The sequence below is a fragment of the Nicotiana attenuata genome, unplaced genomic scaffold (genome assembly GCF_001879085.1).
Source record: "Nicotiana attenuata strain UT unplaced genomic scaffold, NIATTr2, whole genome shotgun sequence".
NCBI classification, from domain to species: domain Eukaryota; kingdom Viridiplantae; phylum Streptophyta; class Magnoliopsida; order Solanales; family Solanaceae; genus Nicotiana; species Nicotiana attenuata.
In genome coordinates this window covers 120,258-128,679 of record NW_017672122.1, presented here as the reverse complement: position 1 = coordinate 128,679, position 8,422 = coordinate 120,258, and positions in this window count along the sequence as shown.

Genomic DNA, 8,422 nt, shown 5'->3' with positions numbered 1-8,422 from the left:
CTTCAAGAATACCAATAATCCTCTTTGAACTCCAAATCCCTACGACGCACATCCGAATAGGACTTCTGGCGACTCTAGGAAGTTTTCAACAGTTCCTTAATGATCTTAAACTTCCCCATAGCTTTATGCACGAGGTCTGGGCCTATCAATTCTGCTTCCCCAACCTCGAACCACCCAATAGGAGATTTACATCTTGTACTATATAGAGCCTCGAATAGTGCCATCTGAATGCTATCATGATAAGTATTGTTGTAGGCAAATTCTATGAGCGGCAAGTGATCATCTCAGCTACCCTTGAAGTCAAGAACATAAGCGCAAAACATATCCTCAAGCATCTGAATAGTTCGCTCTGCTTTCCCGTCTGTCTGTGGATGAAAGGTTGTATTAAGATTCACCTTAGTACAACCTTGCTGAAATTTCTTCCAAAAGTTTGCAGTGAACTGTGCCCCCCGATCAGAGATGATAGAAACTAGGGTGCCATGAAACCTGACTATTTTCTTGATATACAAGTAGGCATCCTATTCTGCTGTGTCGGTAGCCTTAACAGGTAAGAAGTGTGCTGATTTTGTAAGTCGGTCCACAATCACCCAAATCGAGTCAAACATACGAGGTGTGCGAGGTAGTCTCACCACATAGTCCATATTGTTCATCTCCCACTTCCGCATTGGAATTTCTATGTTTCGTGCCAACCCACCGGGCCTTTGTTGTTCGGCCTTCACTTGTTGATAATTTGGACATCTTTCCACAAAGTTTGCTACATTCCTCTTCATATCATTCCACCAGTAGACTTCCTTAAGGTCGTGGTACATCTTTGCAGAGTCTAAGTGCACAAAATACCTGGAATTGTGAGCCTCGATCATAATTCTTTCACGAAGACCATCTACATTTGGAACACATAATCGCCCTTGGAACCTTAGTGTACCATCATTCATGCCAAGATATAGAGCCGTGGTTTTATGTTTATGAATCCCCTCCTTCAACTGCACCAACAACGGTTCATCATATTGCTTCTCCTTGACTTCCACTACAAGTGATGATTCAATCCTATTTTTCACAGCCACCCCTCTTTCACTAGATTCCGTAAGGGGAACTCCCAAACTAGCCAACTGGTGAACTTCCTTGGCCAACGGCCTTTGATGTGCCTCCAAGTGAACCAAACTACTCATGAATTTCCGGCTAAGAGCATCTGCCCCAACATTAGCCTTCCGGGATAGTATAGAATATCGATGTCGTAGTCCTTGAGTAACTCCAGCTATCTTCTCTACCTCAAATTGAGTTCCTTCTGCTTGAAAATATATTGAAGACTTTTATGGTCTGTTGGATAGTTCTTCTCATGATTCTTTTGTTGCCTAGAAGCATAAGCGATCACCTTAGCATATTTCATCAATACACACCCAGGTCAGATTTTTGAAGCATCACAATATAACACAAACCCATCCGTACCCTCCGATAAGGTCAATACCGGAGCCGTAGTCAATCTTGTCTTCAACTCTTGGAAGCTCTTTTCACAAGCATCTGACTATTGGACTTTAGCTGCCTTCTGCGTCAATTTAGTCAATGGAGAGGCAAGAGTGAAGAACCCCTCCACAAACTTCCTGTAATACCCAGCTCAGCCCAAGAAACTGCAAATGTCTATTGGGGTTGTAGGTCTCTGCCAATTCCTCACACCTGTGATCTTTTGAGGATCAACCTTGATTCCTTCACTATAGATGACATAACCCAAGAATGTGACTGATTCAAGCTAAATTCATACTTCGAAAAGTTCGCATACAACTTTTGCTGATACAGAGTTTGCAGAACCACGCTGAGATGAACGGCATGGTCCTCTCGACTTTGAAAATATACAAGAATGTCATCAATGAACACTATCACAACGGAGTCGAGAAAAGGCTTAAAGACTCGATTAAGAAGGTCCATGAAAGCTACCGGGGCATTTGTTAGCCCAAAAGACATTACTAGAAATTCAGTGTTCCTATACCGGGTCCTAAAAGCTATTTTCGGAATATCATGCTCCCTGATCTTCAATTAGTGATACCTCGATCTTAGGTCAATCTTGAGAAATACTAAGCACCCCGCAATTGATCGAACAAGTCATCTGTCCTTGGTAGTGGGTACTTATTCTTGATTGTGACTTTGTTTAGTGGCCGATAGTCAATACACGTTCTTAGCGACCCGTATTTCTTCCTTACAAAGAGAACTGGTGCGCCCCAATACGACATACTCGTTCGGATGAAACCCTTCTCTAGCAAATTCTTCAATTGCTCCTTTAGTTTATTCAACTCTGCCGGCACCATTCTGTTGGAATAGATATGTGTGCTTGGCATCACATCGATCCATAAATCAATCTCCCTGTCTGGTGGGATCCCAGGGAGCTCATCAGGAATGACCTCCGGAAATTCATTTACAACTGGCACTGACTCAACTGTAGGTGCCTCTGCATCGGCGTCCGTAACTGTCACGCCCCAACCTCGGGAGGCGCGATTGGCGCTCAATCGAGTGAACCCAACTGAGCAAGCCTTTTGGACACTTTCTACCCAACTCACTATGATCAAGAAACCATGCTTTCATTTATTTAGACAGTAGGAATGATCGTACATGTAGCATTGTTAGTTCATTTTATATTACAACCCTTAAACCATAGTTATGTTTCCAGAATTTCATACAGTTACAGTTTAGAAGAACAAGAGTTTAGAATTACAACCTAGTCCCGTGACCCATCCATCGCCCGTACATAACCCACACAAACGTCTACGGAGCCTCTAAAGATACAAAAGACAGTTATGATAATGCCGACAACAAGACCCCAGCTATACCTCAAAAAGTGATAATTTATAAGAAAAGATACACTGCATAACCCCTGGAGGAAAAGGGGCTCACCAAGATTGCTGAGAGAAGGATGCTCTGCTACCTACGATCGACACTGTCTGTTATAGAACCACCTACATCCATTCAAAGATGTAGCGCCCTCGGCAAAAGGGACGTTTGTACCATGGAATAGTACTAGTATGTATAACTAAACACCATATCATTAGAAAGAACAACCATACAAGAATAGAAATCACAAGGACTAACAAAAGCTTTAAACAATCACCACATCATCAAATAAAAGGGATCACATAGCTTTCACATAATTTCTATAGCCTTAGGTTGGGACATTTCATACCATTGCATCATCATTCACAATACCACCGCATTTTTGAGCGGAGTCCGATCACGACCTGATCGGCTAAGTTGCCTCATTTGAGACATGTACCTCAACACAATTTCATTCTCACTTTTCGGTTTCAATATCAGCACAATACCACCATGTGTGCGGCATGGCGTCCGATCACGGCCCGATCGGCTAAGCCTTCTTACCAAGACGTTTCTCTTTTTATCAATCATCTCACTTCAACTTTTCTTTCACATATATCAGTTTATCGGCACTTGGGGCCACAATTATTACATCATACTTGGCACTAGGCCACATTAAATAGCTCAAACTCTTTTCCCCCACATTTCACATCATTTCCAATTTCAACATTAACCTTGCAATCTAAGATACTGGGCACATACGAGACCAATTCAAGTTGTAAGCATAGAGAGGATTTCACATAGTCGGCATAATAATCACAGTTTAAACTTGACTTGAAATCTAGGCATTTTAGCACATAGTTCACATTCTTCACACATCCTTAATTTACCAAGAATAGCATATTGAACACATTGAGACACACCTTTCACATATATTTTTGAAACACCAATTTGTTTGAAATAACAAGCAATACATCAATCAAATTTCGGACTTACAACATTCGCATGGACACCAAAGGAGCTCAATTTCTAAGAAGAGGAGGTTTTAGCCATACATACCTCAATAGAGCTTTCCTTAAATTCTTACAATAATTCCGGAACTCCTAGCAACTTCGATCTATTTTACGAGAATTACAAGTTGAACCAAAAATTAGAGGTATAATCAAGATTCTAGCTCATTTGAGCACATTATCAAGCACTAAGTGTGCATTGTGATTTTAGGACCTTTTTGTGAGAGATTCTATCATCCTACACCCCATTTGTTACATTTTTAGCTCACAATCTCCCCATACCCTTTTATCATACATGCATGCAAGATAATCAATCCTTATACCCATGAACCCACTTGTTAATTACTCATTTTAGTAGGAATTTCGAAATCAAAGGTTAGGGCACAAGTTCTTACCTTTTAGGATGAAGGCTTAGTAACTTTACTTGATAATCTTCAAAGATTTGGGCAAGGGTTGAATAGTGACTTGGTGAGGATCACTTCCTCCCTCTAGAACTCTTTCTCTCACTCTAAATGTAGTAGAAAATAGCACAAGAGGGTCTAATGGGGTGTTTTTAACTGAATGGGGTCAATCTTTAAAAGTTAGAAAATAGGAGCCCTGACTCAATCTGCGGTCGCATATGCGGCCCGCAAAAGGGACCACAAAAGTAGCCCTCAAGACTTGAATATTCTGCCCGGGTATGCGACCAATAGGCAGTTTGCATACCTGTTCTGCGGTCGCATAATGCCCGCAGAACTGCCCTTCGCAAAAATCTCAAAGAGGTTATGCGACGACTATGCGGCCCGCATATCGATTATGCGATCGCATAATTGGCCTCATAGTTGTCCTCAAAATTAGCCAACATTCTGTCTCACTCTGCGGCAGCTATCGGCCCACATTGCTTTTATGCGGCCGCATAATGGGCCACAGAAACGTGCTCTTCTGAAAAACATTTTTCCTTAACTTTTTAATGGACAAATCAATCCAAAAGGTCCAAGTCGTGGCGAGCAAAGAATTTTATTAATTTCTAACACATATTCTTAACTTGGCACTACGATATTTTGGGTTTTTGAGTAAAAATTTCACGGGCCTTATAGTAACCTGGAGCAAATGGTAAATACACCCCTTGTTGATCATCTTTGCGGCCTTAAGGTGAGAAATAAACCTACCCGTCTGCACTACATCATCCCCCTTTCACTCAACGACTGGCTCATTTGGAAATTCAAACCTAACTGTTCTGGTTCGACAATCAAGCTTGGAGAAACATGAATAAAGACGGTCCATCCCCATTATTACATCAAAATCAATCATCCCCAATTCAATGATATCAGCCATGGTATCCCGACAATGCACTGTGTCAACACAATCCCTATAAATCTGCGTGGCCACAATAGACTCACCAACTGGAGTAGATACAAAGAATGGCTCATGGAGCTACAGAACTTTCTATCTCGAATTCCATAGCAGCATAGGGAGTGACCTATGACAAAGTGGATCCAGGGTCTTTGAGAGTGTAAACATCATGAGGTTGGACAGTCAATATACCTGTGGCAACATCTGTATCTGAACTCTGGTGAGCCCTTATAGCATAGAACCGGCTAGGTCCTCCCAAACTCTGTGCACCACCCCTGGCTGCACCATGCCATACGGGTGCTGGAGTGTCTCGAGCTGGAGGAGGTGATGCAGATGTAGTAGTTGCAGAACTGGTTGGCTGTGGAACCACCTGCATATATTAAAATTGCAGCACCCCTGGAAAAATGGACGTTAGTACATATGGAATAGTACTAGTATCTAAAGACGGAACACCCTCTCAATGAATCGAGTAACAGTACAAGGAGAAAGAAACATGAAATCAAGGAGAGCCTAAAACAATATCAAAGTATCAAGTTAAGAGAAAGATAATTTTGATAGAGAATATCAATATTTTTAGGTTAGGAGATCTTTAGTACCGATACACCACCATGCTATTAACACAGAGTTCGATTTCGGCCCGATCGGCTAGGTCGTCTCACCCTAGGACATCCAATCACAACACCACCATGTGTGCAGCATGGCATCTGATCTTGGCCTGATCAGCTAAGTTGTCTCACCACAATGCTGTGTGGGTCGACATCAGATTCTGCTAGCAACCATCTCATCCCAATTAAAGGGAATAATCTCAACGCATCAATCTTATCCCAATTAGGGGAATAATCTCAGCACATCAATCACAGGGATTTTCCCTCACAACCACTCCTACATCGACACGTATAGTTTCGGGGTTAGGTCGTTTCAACCTACCCTTCCGCGGTGAGTAAAGAATACTCCCAAAACATTTATTATATAACCAACTTATAGCTCATTTCATAATCTTTCACACCCCCTTTCATTGCATTGGCTCCATGGGCCACAAGTGTAATTTTCATTCTTGGCACAATGACCGCATTTTATATTTCATACTAACTTCTTTCACTTTCAAGCATCATCATAGATTATCAAAAATAAGGGCAACTCTAATCAACACTTTAAACATGTATATGAGCAATAGAAGTCTTACACATTGAGTTTTCCCTCCAAGAATAAGGCATAATAAATCTTGCATTTGAACTATGAATTGAGGTTATCGCATAAACCATACTTGAATACATTCCCAAAGGAGAGCATAGTATGACAAAAGAAAACGAAACACATTTTGAGCATATAATTTTCGATACAATGCTTGTTTGGAATAACTGAATATACTCGGGATGGCTCGGAACATGGGAATTAGGAACTTGAGCCAATCATACTTGAATCTTATGAGGACATCATGGAATTCGACTCTACAAGAGAAGTTTAGCCAAGATACCTCTCTTGAGATTTACTTAGGTTACTACAGCGTCCAAGTACTCCTAGCAATTTCAATCTATAGGAAAATGATAAAAATCGAATAAAAATTAGAAGGATTCTCATGATATAAGTCTCTTGGGAATTTCGTTAAACACCTATTATGCAAAATCGACTACAAGGCTCAAAAATTGTTATCCTTTCCTCCCTCAACCAATTTCAACAATAATCTACCCGAAATAGTTCAACAGCCACATGTACTACCTCCTATTGGCACATCCATGGCCTATTTCCAACTTTACAACTTACTTAAACCCATAACAATTGCATGAAGGTTTTAGGACAAGGTCTTAACCGGATAGTTGATGGTCTAGTGAGTGATTCCCTTAAAACTTCAAGATTGGGGCAAGGATGGATGATGAAAGCACTTAGGGATTCCTCATCTCTCTCTCTCTAAAGCACTCCCCACTATGTAAAATAGCCATTTAAACCAGCCAAAATAACCCCAAAGTTATTTCATAAGAATGCGGGTCGGATTATAAAATCAAAAAATGGACCCTCTGAACTCAGGTATGCGGTCGAAGAGTGGACAGAAGAATAGGTATGCGGTCCGTGAAGAGGACGGCAAAAATGATCCCAAAAACTAGGCTATTCGGGTTGGGTCTGTGGAAGGTCCGTAGACCAGTTATGCGGTCGCATAACGCACGCAAATGTATCCCTCAAGAATTTTTTATGCTGAATCTGCGATAGATGTGCGGCGTGAAATGATTATGCGGTCACATACTTAACCGCAAAATGACCTAAAAAATTGGCTTTGTTTCTGTTGCACTCTGCGGCAGATCTGCGGTCCACAGAGTTGTTCAACAGCCTCATAATGGACCGCCGAAATGCCATGCTCTGCAACAATTTTTCTTCCAACTCCCTAAAGCGAAGATTATCTACAACATTCAAACGCGTTAGCCTACATCGGTACCAAAAAACCCCGGGTTCTAGTTAAAATTTTATGGTGCCTTACACCTACGTATCCTGACACAAGGTCCCGAATCAGGTACACGTAGTTCATGAATGGTAGAGAGTATAAGACGTCATTGTGTCCGTAGAATAGAATGAGCGGGTAGTTAGTGGGTTCCGCATTTGTGAAGGAAAGTCCGCATATATGATGTTGCAGGTGCGGTTTTGCTGGACAGATTTTATAATCGAGGGTTTCATTGTTTTTATCCTTTTGAGAGTTGTGGAACTGGGTTAAGGGCAATTTTTGATGTTATTTTCACCATAATTGAGGAGGTAAGTGAAGTTTAATCACATTTGTTGTTAGATAATGGTTATTACACCAATTTTTTGCGAAATGTAGGTGAAATTAGGGAATTTTAGGCTATGATATTGGAGAGTGAGATTTAGCAATTTGAGGGTCGATTTATGGTTAGAATTGGAGGAAATTGGTATGGTTGGAGTCGTAATTGAATGTGTATTCGGAATTTATGAATTTTGTCGGGTCCTGGGGTGCAGGTCCGGGGTTGACTTTCCAATTTTGATTAAAAGCCTTAGCTTTATTATGTGGGTCATTTTGTATGGCTTTTATTGATGATATTGAGTTGCTTTAACTAAATTCGAGTCGCTCTGAGGTTGATTTGTGTAGCAAGGGCTTTTTGGAGTATTGAGTTGCGCGTATTAAGGTGAGAAACATATTTAAGCTTTGATTTGAGGGTATTTAACCTTGGGAACCATGTTATATGAAATGCATGGGGGTGAAGCACATGCAAGGTGATGGGTGTGTGGGCATGTACCAGAGTAATCATGATCCATGTTGACTTTAGACTATTACCGGACATGTTTTG